This window comes from Rhinoderma darwinii, chromosome 1 (assembly GCF_050947455.1).
Source record: "Rhinoderma darwinii isolate aRhiDar2 chromosome 1, aRhiDar2.hap1, whole genome shotgun sequence".
Classification (NCBI taxonomy): Eukaryota; Metazoa; Chordata; class Amphibia; order Anura; family Rhinodermatidae; genus Rhinoderma; species Rhinoderma darwinii.
The window spans coordinates 562,794,587-562,813,277 of record NC_134687.1 but is presented as its reverse complement, the minus strand read 5'-3'; the positions used below and the strand labels follow the sequence as shown (position 1 = coordinate 562,813,277).

Here is an 18,691-nt window from a genome sequence, read left to right as displayed (position 1 = left end):
CGGTTATACATTGAACTCCATAATAAAACAGTACGCAGTTAGCTCCTAAGCTCCCTCTAGAGGTGTCTCCGACCGCTATAAATATAGAATAAACTAAATTAATCTGAAGAAGACTCTGGACCTAAAAATTAAATGGTGTTAAAAAAAATAAAAAAAAAATAAAAAGGTAGGCATTCACTTTAAGCCACGTACACAGTACAGTAAATAGTGGTTATGGCAAATTAAATGAGTCATGGTTTATTAAAACACTTGGAACTGGATCGAGGTTTAACCAGATAAATTATTAAAATGGGGTCCCATAAGGACAATAATGCGGTGTCCACCTTACAGGGCTAGTCCTCCATCAGGGTAAGCATAGGTAGAAGTCAGAGCCTTCTAAAATAAATTCTTCTGATAACGACTATTGATTGTTCCCATTCAGTCTTTTATAGACTTTGTATGCATTTTACATCAAAAGGTCAACATTTCCAGTGTAATAATTTACCATTTTTTTAGGTCACTAAATATGTCCATAGCGTTTTCTGCTATAAGGTTTTTATTTTAGTTTCACAATGGTAAATTTAAATGTCTAGTTTAGTACTTTTCTTATCTGAAAAACCTACAACTATTTTTCTTACTAGGGACGATCTTGGGGTTTAATTTCTGACGGGAGAAGTGGATCTTCTGGGCAGCAATAAGTTTGGTGCTGGCTAAACTGGGTAACTGAAGGAATTTCCCCATTCTACATCCTCAATCTCTCGCAAGGTGGTATGGTCTTTCATGGTCAGATTCACAGGTCGCAGTCCACAGAATGGTCACTTATTGGCGGTGGGTGCACTGTAGTCAAAAACTTGAAGCAAAGTCAGGAACGTAGCCAAGGGTCATACATAGATTAGAAGTTAGGATGTAGTAAACTGGAGGATGAGACAGAGCCGTAGTCAGGCCAAAAGTTGATACCAGGAGTAGAACCACAGGAACTAGGCAACAAATCCAAAAGGGTGAGACAGAAGGGTAATCCAAAAACAAGGCAGAGGTCAAGATCAGGAGTCCGGAACAGTCACCGCCTAAGTGACGTCAGAGGGAAATGCAGGTTGCCATGGCAATCAGGCGCTCCCACTTTGGAGAGCATAACAGATCATCCGGTTGCCTAGCAACAAGACGTGAATGCCTGACAGAGCCGCAGCCACTAAACGGGACAGGAGAGGTCAGTATATTTTTTAAACTAAAGACAACTTGTTTCCTTGTTATTTAATGTATAAGTAAGAAAAAAAAACATCATTGGTTTGGTTCAGTTTTTGTAAAGGCTAGGTTAAGAAGTATAGTGTAGGAATAGGGTAAGTAGTGTGTTTGTTGTCTAACCGCACACTGTAAAACATTTGCGCTTTCAGTATTTATGATTACAATATGGTTTCTACGTTGTAGCAGATCCATTAAATTTTTTTCCCCACACACAGAGACAGGTGCACACAATCAAGTGAATAATAGGTGCGCCCCATCCTAGAAATGGTCATCCTCAAAAATTTCAAAGTAGAAATGGTACCCCAAGCACGCCAATAATCATTGGCAAGTCGGCTCTGTAAAATATAGTACACCATATTCATGAAGCAAAAGGAACACTTTTTAATTTTAAATTGTCATTTACTAATTACAGTTAAATGTATAAACTAGAGTAAGTTAGGAAAAATAAAAGGCAAGGTGCCGATAACCACATAAAATTGTACTAGAGCTGTATCAACATGTATGGAGGCCTCCAACATAAAACTTTAAAAGGGGTTGTCTCACTTTTAGGCAATGATGGCATATCAGTAGCCTGACCGCTGTGACCCCCGCTGATCACTAGAACAAAGTATCAACTGTGCCAGGAAAGAGCTGTGCCATTGTCTCCTCCGTTTAAATCCTAGTGCTACTTTATTAGAGAGTTATCAAGACTCACAGTGGTCAGGCCACCATCAATGAGACATTCAGAGAATATCCTATTAATATGCAATCAATGCGTGTTCTAGGGCAATTCGTTTAACCCGTTAATGACTACCCATAGATGTTTTTACAGCGGCCAGGGGCATGGCCCTCTGAAGATGCTGCCACAGTGCCCTCTGAAGATGCTGCCACACACACCCCAAGTAGAAAGCTCCATTGGGGCTCCCTCTAGAAGTGGAATCCCCAGCCAGAGCGTTGCCGACACTTTGGCTGGGGATTCCTCTACTGTTGGAGCCGCTGACGTCGCTGTCCATACACAGGGATGTCAGAGGATCCTCCTGGACCGGATTGTGATATCAGGGGCAACCCCAGAGCCAGAGTCCCGGAGCAGAGCACTAGTATAGGCTCTGCGCCGAAACTCTGGGGAAGCCATTAACATCAGTGTCCATATATGGACAGTAATGTCAGGGGCTTGCCCAGAGCTGGAGTCCCGGAGCAGAGACGCTTCTAGCACTCTGCCTGGGACTCCAGCTCTGCTCCTGACATCACTGTCCATATATGGACATGGATATCAGGGGCAACTCTAGAGCTGGAGTCCCGGGCAGAGAGCTAGTAAGCTCTTCCTGGGACTCCAGCTGTGCTCCTGACATCACTGGGACTCCCGCTCTGGGGAAGCCCCTGACATCACTGTTGATGTATGGACACCGATGTCAAAAGATTCCACAGAGTCCCGGAGCAGAGCCTATGCTAGCGCTCTGCCCGGGACTCCGCTCTGGGGAAGCCCCAGACATCGTGCGTCCAAACATGGACACCGATGTCAGGGAATTCCACAGAGTCCCGGAGCAGAGCCGATACCAGCGCTCTGCCCAGGACTCCGCTCTGGAGAAGACCCAGACATCACTGTTCATATGTGCAGAGCGAAGTCAGGGAATTCCAGAGTCCCGGAGCAGAGTCTGTACTAGCGGCTCGGTGTCCTGCGGACCGCAGATGACCCCAGGGGCCGCGTGCTTGAGACCCCTGGCCTAGCAGATGCCTGTCCGTTTCACACGGACAGGCAGTAATATACTGCAATACAGAAGTATTGCGGTGTATTACAAAAGTGATCAGATTATCGCATAGTGAAGTACCCTAGTGGGACTAGTAAAAAAAAAAAAAGTTTTTAAAAAAAAAAACAGTGAAAAAAATGAAAAACCCTATTTTTCCCCTTACAAAATGCTTTATTATAAATGAAAAAAAAATAAAAAAAAAAAACCAAACACGTTAAACATATTTGGTATCACCTCGTTTGTAACGACCCCACCTATAAAGTTATTACATTATTTAACCCGCTTGGCAAACGCCATAAAAAATAAAAAAACAATGCAAGAATTGATGTTTTCTGTGAATCCGGCCTTAAAAAAAATTGTAATTAAAAGTGATCAAAACGCCTCTTCTACTCCAAAATGGTACCAAATAAAAACTACAAGTAGTCCCGCAAAAAAAAAGCCCTCATGCAACAACTGCATCAGCGGAAAGATAAAAAAAAGTTATGTCTCTTCAAATATGGAGACACAAAAACAAATAATTTTGAAAGAAAAGTGTTTTTACTGTGGAAAAGTAGTAAAACATATAAAAGCTATATAAATTTGGTATCGCTGCAAACGCAACAACCCGCTGAATAAAGCTATTGTGTTATTTATACACAGCTTAGTCATTAAGGCCTAAAATAGGCTGGTCACTAAAGGGTTAAGCCATTCGTTTACATGCAGCTTTTCAGTTGTGTTTTGAATTCTACACAATTCTACTGGAGCGGCCAGAATATGCATAGCAGCGAATAGGACCACTGGCATAAACAGAAGAGATGAGGTAGAGTGGCAAATATGGAATTCCCCCCAATATGGTGCCACATTTTGCCACCCAGGACAGAATACGTAAATGCATTCCAATGGGTCCACATCTAGAATAGACGTATATATAGATGGATAGTGGGAGAGAGCAGTCTCAGAATGACAGAATATTAAGATGCCATTAGTAATACATTAAAAAGCTAATTCTTAAGGCGAATGCTTAGCAAATTACTAAGGCGAAGGCTCTAATTTATGGAGCAATTACTGGAAAGAATCTAATAAGGTGATAGACTCAGAATACAGGTAAATCTATATAAAAACGCGTGACCAAAAAGAGGGGGATAGGGGAATACTAAGGGTCAACGCCATAAGAGATGGCTCGATCGAAGAAAAAAAAAAAACAAGAAAACTATCAATCTAATAAGAATCAATTCGTAATAATATAATACAAAAGGTGACAGGATAGTTTGTGTACTGATCTCATGTGTCTCGACAGGGGTGTCTTCTCTTTCCAATCCGGATGTTCACTTAAAGTGTAATTCCACTTTCACAGAGATTTAACGGGGTTTCACACTTCGTGTTATACACATAGTATTTGTAATTTATAGTATGTCAAAATTTTGCAGGAAAGTGAGAGATTGTGGTTGAGGAGAAGGTGGGATTACGTTGGTTCTTGTAGAAGATCTGTCCTTAGAGCCATGAGTGCAGAAGAGACTAGGAATGCAGGCGATCCCTACTCCTCAACCCTGATCTCACATATAAGTAGCGTAGAAAATCCCTGTGAAAGTAGAACTACATCTTACGTTACAAGCAGGTTTTTGGGGGTTTGTCGTCTGTCCAATTTATTCCTCTTTGAAATAACATGCACGATCAGCCGAGCGCATATGTTTATAATACAGCTATAGCATGTGTATGGCTGACGCAAGAGCTATCCGACAGCTGCCAACCCAGATCCATAGTATAAAAAAAAAAAATATATATATATATATATATATATATATATATATATATATATATATATATATATACATACATACACACACACACACACATACATATACACTAGCTAGTCCTTCTCAATGAATTAGAATATTTCTATTTTTAAGGTCTCATGCACACGACCGTATTTTTTCCCACCCGTAAATACTGGCGTAAAAACGGGTCCGGTGTCACACGTATTCGACCCGTTTTGCACCAGTATTTACGGGCCCGGTGTCACCCGTATTCACGGGAACGTTTTTGGCTGCAAAATTACACTGCACTAATCGGCAGCCCCTTCTCTCTATCAGTGCAGGATAGAGAGAAGGGACAGCCCTTTCTGTAATAAAATGTAAAGAAATTCATACTTACCGGCCGTTGTCTTGGTGACGCGTCCCTCTCGACATCCAGCCCGACATCCCAGGATGACGCGGCAGTCCATGTGACCGCTGCAGCCTGTGATTGGCCTGTGATTGGCTGCAGCAGTCACATGGGCTGAAACGTCATCCAGGGAAGTCGGGCTGGATGTCGAGAGGGACGCGTCACCAAGGCAACGGCCAGGAGACCGGACTGGACGAAGCAGGAAGGTCTCGGTGAGTATGAACGTCTTTTTTTTTTTTACAGGTTGCTCTCTATTCTGATCGGAATTCACTGTCCAGGGTGCTGAAACCGTTACTGCCGATCAGTTAACTCTTTCAGCACTCTGGACAGTGACTATTTACCGACGTCTCCTAGCAACGCTCCTGTAATGACGGGTGCACACACGTAGCCACCCGTCATTACGGGAGCTCCATAGACTTCTATGGGCTGCCCGTGCCATTATTACGGCCTGAAATAGGACATGTTATATCTTTTTCAACGGCACGGGCACCTTCCCGTAAGAAAACGGGAAGGTACCCGTGGCCAATAGAAGTCTATGAGCCCGTAATTACGGGTCGTAATTACGACCCGTAATAACGGGTGTTTTTATGGTAGTGTGCATGAGGGGCAGTATGCTCTTTAACTCTTTCCATTTGCAGCATGACACATCAAAGACTGTGCTGGTAAATCAGCATCTCCATGTACAATAAGTGTCTGTTATTTTTAGGACAGCTCCATCAATATTGTTTTTGGGTTTTTTTTGTTTGTTTTTTTAAGCCCCTTTAACTGTTTATTCAGTATACGGATTAGTTTTTCCTACATAGATCCTGCAAATAAACTGACCCCATTTATATACACATTCAGTCGTGACATCCCTGCCACCTGCACCATCAATAGTCCCTTTGTATCATCTCCATCATCCCTTGCATATGTGGCCAAATAAAAAGTCATTTACTGTCACAGTGAACGCTATAGAGCTGCATTTTCTCAGGCTACCTGCGGAGCTTCTGAGAACGCTCCAGCTCAGAGTCTGCTCTGTGCACTCAGCATGTGGACGTGGAAAACACCTGCCTTATCATTGTTACCAGCACATTGGAGCCGAACATGCAGCGTTACCGACTCTCCATACTTTCCGCCCCTGGTGCGTGTCACAACACTACTACAGCTCAGCAGGTCACAGACGGCACGCAGGTGTTCTGTGCCCTGGCAAATTATCAAAGCACAATACCAATCCACTAGTAGGAAATGTTCTCTGTTAAAGAAATAAAACACTATTCTGTAGAACAAAATGCCATAAATATGAACGTACTCTACTATATAAAGAGTGCCTCAATTTCTAATTAGGACACCCTATTAGCCAGAGCATCTCTTGCTCTGGAGGACTTTGCGCAACTATGTATTACATGGTCTCCCATCAACTTCAAAGGGCACCATGCAGCACAACATTTCCCCAGCAGCATGCCATCAGCTTCCCCTGGCAATTCCAGCTGCCAAGGGTGCCAGCAGTCAGGCCCTCTCAAAAAGATCACCATAGTGGGGTGCTGCCTCATATAGAGGTTTGTCCTAGAAAGGCAAACCTTTTAAAGTGTATCTTTGAAAAGGTAGAGCCTTAAAAGCTATGTACACCTTCAAAATATATATATTTTTTATATATAAAAATGTCTATTAGTGTATTTAGTACAACTTTCTAATTAGCTTTTATTAAAAATTATTTTTACTTTTTCAGATAGAGCTGCTTTGTATCCTGTATACAGAGCAGCTGTATCTTCCGCAGAGACCTAAATCCGTTAGGGCCGCGGGACTGACTGGTTTAGTGAAAGCGGGTCCTGTGTCTCTAACACTCAGGATCCACCTGTAATCTATCACATCTAAGTTATGAACAGAGAGACATGCAGGACCCGCTGACCTGACAGATACAGGATTCAGCTGCTCTGTATACAGCAAACAGAGCAGCTGTATCTCAAAAAGTAAAAATTAATTTTTAATAAAAACTAATTAGAAAGTTGCACCAAACACACAGATACACAAGGGCCCACTAGGAATTCATGAGTAGCCAAGAAGCCTCATATACCATTGTTGTATGCAACATCTTTAGGCTCTGACCCATCTACAGAGAACTGCACAGGCATTCGTGCTATCAATGACTCTTCAGCTCAAGTATTGCCCTGATGGTTGCTTTTGTGACACTTTCATGCCTGAAACCTGAACTGAAAATCAGTTACTTTACTTGATGCATATCTCTACTTTCAGCTGACTATGGTACGGACCTGTACATTTGCTTATTGCAGCTTGCAGGTCAGCTCTAGGCTTATGTCCAAAATGGGCCCACTTTGTACCACAGTATCTTATACCCACCCACTGATCTACTTTCATTAGCACCCCTGTGCCAGCCACAGTGATCCTCTGCAGGCAATGCCAGCTCCTCAGCCCAGTGGTCCATGGTGCATAAAGCAATTTGCTCTGCTGTTCCCTATAGCTGGCGGTCTGCAGTGCATAGCAAGGTGAATTTTAACTTGCAATGAATTTTTGGTAAAGCAAAATGGCCAGGTGGGCTGCTGGGGCATTAAGTGCAGGTAGAGTTGCCACCTCTTACACAAAAATACTGGAAGTTCAGAATGTATTTACGCAGGCTTGTTTTATGGCATTTTTGCAAAGATCATGGCAAAAAACACCACAAAACCATGAGTAAATACACCCAAACAAAAAGGTAAAAAGTGTATATGGTTTTACTTTTACTAGCCTCCCAGTATAAATACTGTCTGGTGATTCACCGGTCTGGTGACAACTCTTACTGCAGGGGAGTGTCTGACGCTGGCCCTGGCAGCTTGTATCTAAGCTACATTCACACAACAGTGAAAAACAGCCGTGTGACGGCCGTCACACGGCCTTTTTCAGAACAATGAAGTTCTATGGACATGTCCTATTTTTGGCCATTTTCACAGCCAGAGCGCTCCCATGGAAGTAAATGGATCAGTTTTTACCAGCTATTTTGAAGGAAACAATCCTTGTAACGGCCGGTAAAAACTGATCCTGGCCAAGGACTCCTCGCAAGTTTGAGCGCTGAGCCCGGGGAAGCCCTTGACATTACTGTCCATATAAGGACAGTGAAGTCAGAGCTTTCAACAATGGAATCCCAGGCCAGAACATCGCAAGATCTCTGGCTAGTGGCTCCCGGCGTCACAATCCATATATGGACAGTTACGTCAAGGGGTTACTCAAGGAGCGGAATCCCCTGCCTACTCTGGCAGGGGATTCTGCTCTACTGACGTCACTGTCCATATATGACAGGCTTGACAAAGGCTGCATTGAGCAGCTAAAACGTTGCATTCTATTGCACAGATGGGTGAATAAAAATCCCTTTTTTTACCTTTGGAGTGCTGCCTATATTTCTATTTTTGTCATATATGGACAGAGACGTCAGGGGCTCAGTCTATGAGCGGAATCCCTGGCCAGAGGGATTCCGCTCCTACAGTTGCGCTATCTACAGGGGAGGGGGAGGTATCTACAAGGGGGGTGCTATTTGGGTATGTGGCACTATCTACAGGGGACACAGTGCTACAGAGCCCACATAGTGCAATGGGCACTTTGCCACTATGCGGGCGCTGTCACTTTATACGTGGGCACTGTGGTACTATGTGGGCATTATCTACAGTCAGCACTGTGGCACTATCTACAGGGACATTGCAACACTATCTACATGGGCACTGTGGTGTTTTCAAAATCTTGCATGCGCCCCATAATATTACCAGTGAAAACTACAGCTTGCCCCGCAAAAAAAAAATAAAAAAAAAAAGCTTACACCACTCAAATCGATGGGAAAAAAAAACGATGGCTCTCAGAATATGGAGACAAATTTTATTTTCAATAATTAATTTTTCCCTTGTAAAAGAAGTAAAACCTAAAAACAACTATATAAATTTGGTATCGCTGTAATCGTATTAACCCACAGAATAAAAGTAAACTGTAATTTTTAACGCAAGTGAATGCCATAAAAAACGAAACCCAAAAATAAATCAGTTTCTCCCCCCATTCCTTCCCACAAAGAAATTTTTGTTCAGTCTCCCAGTACATTATATGGTACAATAAATGGTGCCATGAAAAACTACAACATGTCCTGCCAAAATCAAGCCCTCATACAGCTTTACCAACGGAAAAATAAAAAAAAGCTATGGCTTTTGGAAGTAGGGAGGAAAAAACAAAAATGAAAATCTGACGAATGTCTGTGACGGGAGGGGATTAATTTGTTACCTAATCTTTTATTGTATATATTAGTGGTGTACAAAATTGCTTTCTTTAATTAGAAATACTAAAAAGGCCAAGCTAGTGGTGAAACTACAGTATGCAATATTATCTGGGCTGGTTCACACTATATGAACAGGGCCGTACTTGCACACTAGAATACCCGATGGACCCTGGTTCTGACACAATAAAAGACACTTAGGCTCTACTCACACGATAGGGTCTGAGTGGCGGCTGTTTTTCTCGGCCGTTTTGCATCCGTTCTGTGTTTCCGTTTTTAACGGCCGATTTTGACCCGTTTTGCATCTGTTTTTTTCCCTGTCTGTTTTAAAAGCGGATGAATTTAATTTGTCAATTTTTTGCCACAAAGTCCCTCTGTAGATAATGCCACACACTGCCATCTGTAGATAATGCTACACAGCCCCCCTGTAGGTAATGCCACACAGACCACTTGTAGGTAGTGCCACACAGACCCCTTGTAGGTAGTGCCACACAGACCCCTTGTAGGTAGTGCCACACAGACCCCTGGTAGGTAGTGTCACACAGACCCCTGGTAGGTAGTGCCACACAGACCCCTGGTAGGTAGTGCCACACAGACCCCTGGTAGGTAGTGCCACACAGACCCCTGGTAGGTAGTGCCACAGACCCCTGGTAGGTAGTGCCACAGACCCCTGGTAGGTAGTGCCACACAGACCCCTGGTAGGTAGTGCCACACAGACCCCTGGTAGGTAGTGCCACACAGACCCCTGGTAGGTAGTGCCACACAGACCCCTGGTAGGTAGTGCCACACAGACCCCTGGTAGGTAGTGCCACACAGACCCCTGGTAGGTAGTGCCACACAAACCACTTGTACATAGCACCCCATAGACCACTCCAGTAGGAGTCCCTGACATCACTGTCCATTTACAGACAGTAAAGTCAGGACCTTCTCCTGGAGTGGAATCCCCGGCCACAGCTTCCACAACGCTGTGGCCGAGGATTAAGGATTCCTCTCCTTCAGGGAGCGGAAAAAATATCCTCCTCCTCCTTACGTGCACTTCGCACTAAAGGGGAGAAAAGAGCGAGCAAAAGTCAGAAAGCATGACCATCACTCGGATCTAGGGATGCACGATGCATCGAAACTTCGATACTGTTTCGATACCGTGCATCCCCAAACTGTTTGATACCGTTATTTCATGTATTTCAATACTTCGCTGCGCAGCCGCACAGCTAAGTATACTAACACATGAATGTATGAGAGCGGGGCTGCGGCTGTGTAATACAGTCATTGCCCCGCACTTGACAAGTGCGTGCCGTCAGGATGATGTGATGCGGCCAGCGCTGAAGTAATGATTGCCGGCAAAGAAGACAGAACATGGCGGGCGCACTACAAAATACCCCCATGTTCTGTCCTCAGTGCCTGCACCGCCGCTCATTAGTGCAGCACCGGCCGCATCTCCTCATGCTGATCGCGCACGCACTTAATGTCAGGAGCGGGGAAATAGCTGTATTACACAGCCGCAGCCCCGCTTTATAACGGCGGAGATCAGAGAAACCTCTCATCTCCGCCGCTATTCTCCAGAATGTTGCGATCAAAGCGGACTGCAGCATTCAAGAGGAAAGTGAGAAGGGGGGGGGGGGGGGATGCCCCTTGGTTCGCGTCACAGGAATCCCTGTGACGCAATTGAGGGACATACCATATATGGGCAGACAGCCAAGGGTCCATTGAAGGACCCCAGGGCTGTCTCACCATATTTCCAATTGTTAGGGCATACTTAGGTATGTCCTAACAACTGCCTGTGTACTATTGGTATACAGGCTAATGTACTGGCATATAGATATATTCCAGTATATTCAAGTTTAAAAATAAAAGTAAAAACAAAGTAAAATTAAATAAGAAAAAAATACACATACACCTTTTTTACAATAAGCATTAAAATAAGTCTCAATACATAAAATATACATATTCGGTATTGGCGCGACCTTAATAACCTGCACAACAATTTTTTTTAATCATTTATGATGTGTGCGAAGTAAAAAAATAAAATAAAAACTGCTTTCTTTCACTTATTGTGAGGCACGAGGTGCGATGAATTTAACCTCCATGTGCCTCATATTAATAGTAATTAACCCCATCATGTACCTTACACATTAACCCATTATGACTGAGAAACATGATGGGGTTAATTACTATTAATGTGAGGCACATTCAAAATTCATCACACCTCGCGCCTCATCACAAAATGGAAGAACATTTATTTTAATTATTATTACTGTTGGCAAAGCATCGCTTTGGTATTGAAATCACAATACTACATGAAGTATAGGTATCGAAGTCCAAATTCTGGTATCGTGACATCCCTACTCGGATCACATCCAAGTGGCAGCCGTGCTTTACACGGTCCCATAGAATTGTATGGGAGCCAAAATAGGGCATGTTCCACTTTTTGACGGCCCGGTTTACAGGGACGTCCAAAAAAATCAGCCGTGTGAATAAGCCCATTTGAAAGTAAATCAGAGACCGTAGGGATTTTGATACTGGTCAGGCGTATACCTATAGAACCCAGTCACGCCCTAGTTCTAAACATGTAAACGTGTTTACAGGTTTCTCGGATTCAGAGATCTCGGGCACTGACGAATAGACACGTTCTCCCAGCTTGAGACTGGGTACTAAACGCAAAATAAAAAATAAATAGGTTTGACTCCTCTAAAAGGAGCGCCGTACAAACCAGATCCAATACGAAATGCCAGACTAATTCTATCCCTACTATTACCTCCAATTCTTTATCATCAGCTCTCTCTGCGGCAACATCGTCAATCATCCCCAATGTACCATCGACCCCCCGATTGACCGGAACTACTTCCAGTCAAAATCCCATTGCCACCAGGTGTCCAACGGGTGCCATCGGTGGCACAGGTGGTTCTCTCAATACTTTCCCTTTTTTAGGGCCACCAAACTCTCGGTGGAACCTGAGTCAATAACATCACGAGTGACCCCTTCTAATTCGGTTAGAAGCGACGAAATGCAGGTCTATAATGTATCGTCTGTCAATCTAAGCAGTTCCCAGCTGACATTACTACGTAGAGGTCTATCCTTTACTCCTACCCCTTTGTTTGACGAATTTGTCTGGACGAAGGATGTAAATCTGTTCGCCAGAAAGGTTGCTTTACATAAATATTTTAAAAATAATTTGTTTGGAACAGATGACCTTGCTAGAACTGAAACCAATACAATAAGAGACCTTGAGGCCCTCCTGTATGAGAGTGAAGTTGGGCCCACTGATGCCATTGGTCCCTTCTCTTCATTGCGCCCTAAATCTAAACTTACTCCGCCATTCTCGCAGTATGCTCATATTGACGTTTTTGTCAAGATGGTATGTGAGGACTTGAAAAAGATCAAACAAGACAGAACTAGGGCACTTGCGAACTTAGATGAAACAGACACAGGCACTAGATGAAGTTTGTCACAATGACCAAATTACCATCAAGCCCTCTGATAAAGGGGGCAACATTGCCGTCATGAATTCTGACGACTACGTTGCTATGGCCCATAGACTACTGGACGACGCCACGACATATATTATTATTGAAAAAAAAAAACACTGACTTATTTTTGAAGGATCTGTGCCATTTGCTCAATGAAGCAAGAACACAGAATCTGATTACCAATGATGAATTTAAGCATATGTACAACCCTTGCCCTACACTGGCGACATTCTATGCCCTACCAAAGATTCACAAGGCTTCCCGCCCCATTCCGGGTAAGCCTATTGTGTCGGGTAATGACAGTCTTACCCAGGGTATAAGTACATACATCAATGAGATCCTCTCCCCCTTTGTCACTTCATTGCTGTCATTTCTGAAAGATACCAAGGACACCATCAACAGGATCCAGGATATTCACGTCACCCCATCCACATTTATTGCTAGTATCGATGTTGAATCATTGTATAATATTCAACATGAATTTGGTCTCACTGCAGTTACACATTTCCTTATCACTAAGGGTATTCAAATTTCATGCACATAATAAATTTTTATTGTTATTACTTCGTTTTTTACGGACACATAATTATTTTCTATTTGACCATAAATTCTATCAACAAATAAAGGGCACAGCAATAGGCACAATCTGTGCACCGACCTACGCAAATTTATTCTTAGGTTGGTGGGAGGATACTGTAGTATTCAACGAGGAATTGTCCCCTTACACCTGTCACATCCTATTTTGGGGGAGATTCATTGATGATATTCTCCTTTGGGATGGTGACTTGATTTTATTTGACAAATTTATGGTCACACTTAACAATAACAAGGTGGGCATGAAGTTTACTCATACTATTCATAAAAAGGAGATTATCTTCTTGGACCTTAAAATTTCCCTGGATCTTGCTGGTGGTGTACATACAGATATCTCACGTAAATTAACATCAACTAACAGTTTACTACACTGGGAAAGCCATCATCCTGTGGCCCTCAAGAAGGGCATTCCCATTGGGCAATATCTTCGAGCCAAAAGGAACTGCTCTGATGAGCGGTCCTTTGAACTGGAATGCGATGGCCTTTTCTCTAAATTTCGTGCACAGGGATATCCTAAGAAGTGGCTGCATAAAGCGTATGCTAGGGCAAGAGCGACTGATGGGAAGGAACTCTTATATGAACGGAAATCAGCTGATACTCCACAACTTACGGCACCTATCAATATCAGATGTATTGGCACCTTCGATGCGGGCTCTCGCCAAGTTAGGGAGATCCTGCAGCGACATTGGCTAATCCTTTTGGCTGATCCTGACCTTCGAGATGTAGTTTCCCATACTCCCAGCATTACCTATCGCAGAGGCAAGAATTTGCGCGATTATTTGGTACATAGCCATCACTCTGGACCGATGGTGGCATCTAAATGCTGGCTTAAGTGGTCAGTTGTAGGGTTACATCCGTGTGGCCGTTGTTCGTTTTGTCATCTGATACCCACAGTTAAACAATTCTATAACCCACTTGATGGTAGAGTATATAAAATAAGACAGTTCATCAACTGCCAAAGTAAGGGCGTAGTCTATGTTGCCAAATGCCCATGTCCTAAGTTCTATGTAGGCAAAACCGTCCAAGAGTTGAGGAGAAGAGTTTCCAAACACTTGAGCACAAATCAACCAGAAGGAGGACACACCATTGTCCAGACACATTCGGTCTATGCATGGGGGTGATATTCGCTCTCTACAATTCTGGGGTATCACCCAGATCAAATTGGGCCCCAGACTTGGCAATCTGGATCGCAGATTGCTACAGGAGGAGGCCCGTTGGATCCATCGATTGAGTACCCTCAGTCCAGGTGGTTTAAATGAGGGGTTTACTTTTACGGCGTTTCTTTAAGGGTGGATTCACACGAACGTGGCGTTTTTGCGGACGCAAAAACGCGGCGTTTTGCGCGCGCAAAAACCACTTGACAGCTCCGTGTGTCATCCGTGTATGATGTGCGGCTGCGTGATTTTCGCGCAGCCGCCATCATAGAGATGAGTCTAGTCGACGTCAGTCACTGTCCAGGGTGCTGAAAGAGTTAACTGATCGGCAGTTAACTCTTTCAGCACCCTCGACAGTGAATGCCGATCACAATATCGAGAAACCTGTTAAAAAAAAAAAGAAAAAGTTTGTACTTACCGAGAACTTCCCTCCCGGCCGTTGCCTTGGTGATGCGTCCTTGGTGACGCGCCTCTCTTGACATCTGGCCCCACCTCCCTGGATGACGCGGCAGTCCATGTGACCGCTGCAGCCTGTGATTGGCTGGAGCTGTCACTTGGACTGAATTGTCATCCCGGGAGATCAGACTGGAGGAAGAAGCCGGGAGTTATCGGTAAGTCAGAACTTCTTTTTTTTTTTACACGTTCATGTATATTGTGATCGGAAGTCACTGTCCAGGGTGCTAAAACAGTTTAAACTCTTTCAGCACCCTGGACAGTGACTATCTCCTGACGTCGCGTACCGGAAATTTTTTTGCCGAGTTCGGCCGAACCCGGTGAAGTTCGGTTCGGTTGTCCGGGTTCGCTCATCTCAAAGACACTCCGTTTGGATGTTTGTAAACAGAAAAGCACGTGGTGCTTTTCTGTTTACATTCATCCTTTTGACAGCTGGTGCGCGAAACAGGCAGTTGGTTTTCACGCACCCATTGACTTTTTGCGCAGCGGACAAACGCTGCGCAAAAAGCACGGACTGTCTGTACTGCCCCATAGACTTGTATTGGTCTTTGCGTGGCGCATGAAAACCACGCGGCCCGCACGGACCCAATACATGTTCGTGTGAATCCACCCTAACCCTGTATAATTAGGTTTCTGTACCCACTGGTCTTTCTACTGGTGCTTTTGATACTACATTGATCGAGTACCATACCCCATTGTTGGTTAGCTTTACCTATGACAGATGTGTCCTGGCATTCTGGAGACCCTTGACACTGCCGTAATATCGCTACAGAGGTAGCTAATGGTATTGAGTTGCCATCATTCCTACTTTGTTACTGTATGATTCCTTGTTCATTAACAAGTGCACTACATATTTTTTGATAACAGCGCCGTGTTCTCGTTTCGTGTTGCAGTGTGTCACCGACATAAATGTGGCAATTTAGTATAAATATGACATGTGGTGCCACTTTGATACACGATCAATTGATCGTGTCTGGTATAATGCAACATTAAAATGGACTGTTACACTAGCCCACAACATAGCCTTCAAGCACGTCAGCACTTATATACTTATCCTCACGCAAGTGCTCCAGTGGTTTCTTAATCCCAAACTATGTGATTCTATCTAGCAAAGTGAACCATTGTGCGTGCGCGGTTGTACTTTTGACTTGTGATTCTATCTCCCTGCGATGGCCTTTTGCGCATGCGCTGACTCCGCTATGTGTTAACGGTCCCTGCATGTCGAGTCCATTACTGGTCCTTTTGTCTGCTATTACTGCAGAGGCTCCACATTCTATCTCGCTAAAATGAACAATTGCACATGCGCTACTTTGCTAGTGACTGTGGGATTCTATTTCCCCGCTGTGGTCTAGTGCGCTTGTGACACTTTCGCTACGTCTCATTGGTTCTTGCATGCGGAGTGTGCGATTTGTTCTGTCACCTGTCCATCACGGTTGTGGAGGCCCGACCTTCAATATCAGTTTCTATTGGCCACTATGTTAATTAGGTAACAGCTGAAGGCAATTCTTCCTGCATAGAACTCTCATAATTTTGCGGCGCGTTATCATTAGCCCCGATACCCCTGAAGACGCTGCATCTGCAGTGAAACATGTCGGGGGGGGGGGGGGGGCTCTTGAAATTTTAACTTGTTACTGCTGATCTCTGATACTGACTTTGACCTTGGTCAGAGTGCAGCGTGCTGCAGCCGCTGACACTTTGAATCTTGCTACTGACACTTTGAATCTTGCTACTGGCACACAATGCACTATGCTGGTTACTATCAACAGTGAACATAACTTTTAATTTCTATGTAGTGTGTCTTTGCTATAATAGCCTAATAAAAATTTGTTATTTTATCTTGCTTGTAGTTGTTAAAAAGGGCCTTTTGCCGGCAGGCAAATATTTCTATTCATTTGGGGTCTATGGCTCCTACTACGGCCGTGTGACGGCCATTCAAAAATCATCCGTAACACGGCCGAGAATCCCTGTCGTGTGAACAGGGCCTTGCTAGAAGACCACAAAAGGTCCAGCAGAACACAGCCAAATTTAAAGCTGGCTTTGAAGCCAATCACTTGCCTCTAAATCTATTTCCGATGGAACCAATCACAAATAACCTATTGATCTTATTGATATATCCCCTACGTGAGGTGAGGAAGTGTACAATACAATTATAATTGAAAGTGCACAAGTTCTGAATCATTTTATTTTGATGGTCCCAAATTAGCTTAGTATGATGGGAGTGTGAACGTGCACAGTCCTACTGGGGTCCGTGACGGATGTGAGTTTTTACAATCTAAATAAAGTGATTTATAAGCAATGGATAAAATAAATAAATGCATTCATAGAATGTGTTAACGGACCTTTGGCTCCCCAGACGTTGCAAACTACTACTTCTCAAACGCTTGGATAGCCTGCGGCATGCTGGGAGAGCCACAGGTTGGAATTGGAGTAATGTAGTATTTTACAACTGGACACATGTTTAGTGAGAACAGTAGTACACTCCACAACATAACAATTGCAACACCAAGAAGGGAGAGCCGCAAGGTTATGTAAATCGAGGAAGCAGCAGGTGTCGCTAAGATCTGCAAATGATCACATTTTCAAGCACCTAGCTCCAATCTGTGGCATGTAAGGGGGGGCGGGGGGGGGGGGGGGTCTATAAAAGTCAGATTGAAAGCAAAGTTTTTCAGCCACATGAAACCTCAATAAAATCGGATCAAGTGGCATGGGATGATTGTGCGATCTCTCTCCTGTTAATCGACATGCCAGTTATCGCCACTTGTCGCAAACTGATCGGGACAGAATCCTTGAACAGAAAGACCTTGCTTTATCACTCCAGCAGATCCCTATGTGCCTAGGTCCAGATGTCAACACTGTTCAACGTTGCGTGTCCTGGAGGTTGGGAGATTGCAGAGGTACGCCTCCATGCACCTCTTGCTGTCATTCCTGTTCAAAGACAGATCATCTGATTAGATGAATGGTGCGTAGTGATCCATTCTCTACTGCATGTGAAATTGGACATCACATCCCAAGCCTAGGGTGGCAACCAGGGTTAACACAAAACAATCAGAAGGCGTTTGCACAACATTGAGCTACAAGCCAGACGTCCCAGCTAGAGATGTTCCATTGACTACACGCCACTGCTCTCAAAGGCTATTGTGGTGCACAGCAAGACGGCAATGGAGGCTGGAATGGAGGTCTAACCTCTTCAGCAATGAGTCCCGCTATGTCTCAGACACAATGATAGCCAGAGATTAATCTGGAGACCACGTGGGCAATGCCATGAAGAGGCCTTTGCAACAGTATGTCACACCGGTCCTGCTTCGGGGATCATGGTGTGGGGTGGCATAATGTAAGGAAGCCAAACACCTCTAGTCTTCATTTCAGGTACACTAACAGCTCGGCGTTACATTGATTTGGTTGTGGAACCAGTGGTATGGCTATTTCTCCAAAGTATCCTAGAAGCTGCTTTTCAATAGGACAACGCCAGGCCGCATGTTGCTCGTGCTGTGAGCAGCCTGCGTGGCCTAATCGTGCTACCATGACCTGCAGCGATTTCCGGACTTGTCTCCCATTGAGCACACCTGGAACGTCATTGGTTGGCAATTGCAAAAAGGGAGCTGCCAGCAGCCAATCTTGATGATTTGCGTGCCCAAGTGCATTCAGGGTGGCATAACATTTCTCCAGCAACCGATAAGAACCTCATTGATAGAATGCCAAGTCAGGTAAGTGCGTGTATTTCTGCAT

General features: G+C 44.1%; 1 protein-coding gene across 1 annotated transcript in view; it reads right to left on the bottom strand.

Moving 5' to 3' along the window:
- LOC142661301 (arylsulfatase B-like) overlaps positions 1 to 18,691 on the bottom strand; it is a 140,155-nt gene that overhangs the window by 82,310 nt on the left and 39,154 nt on the right. The gene's annotated exons all lie outside the window — the stretch shown is intronic.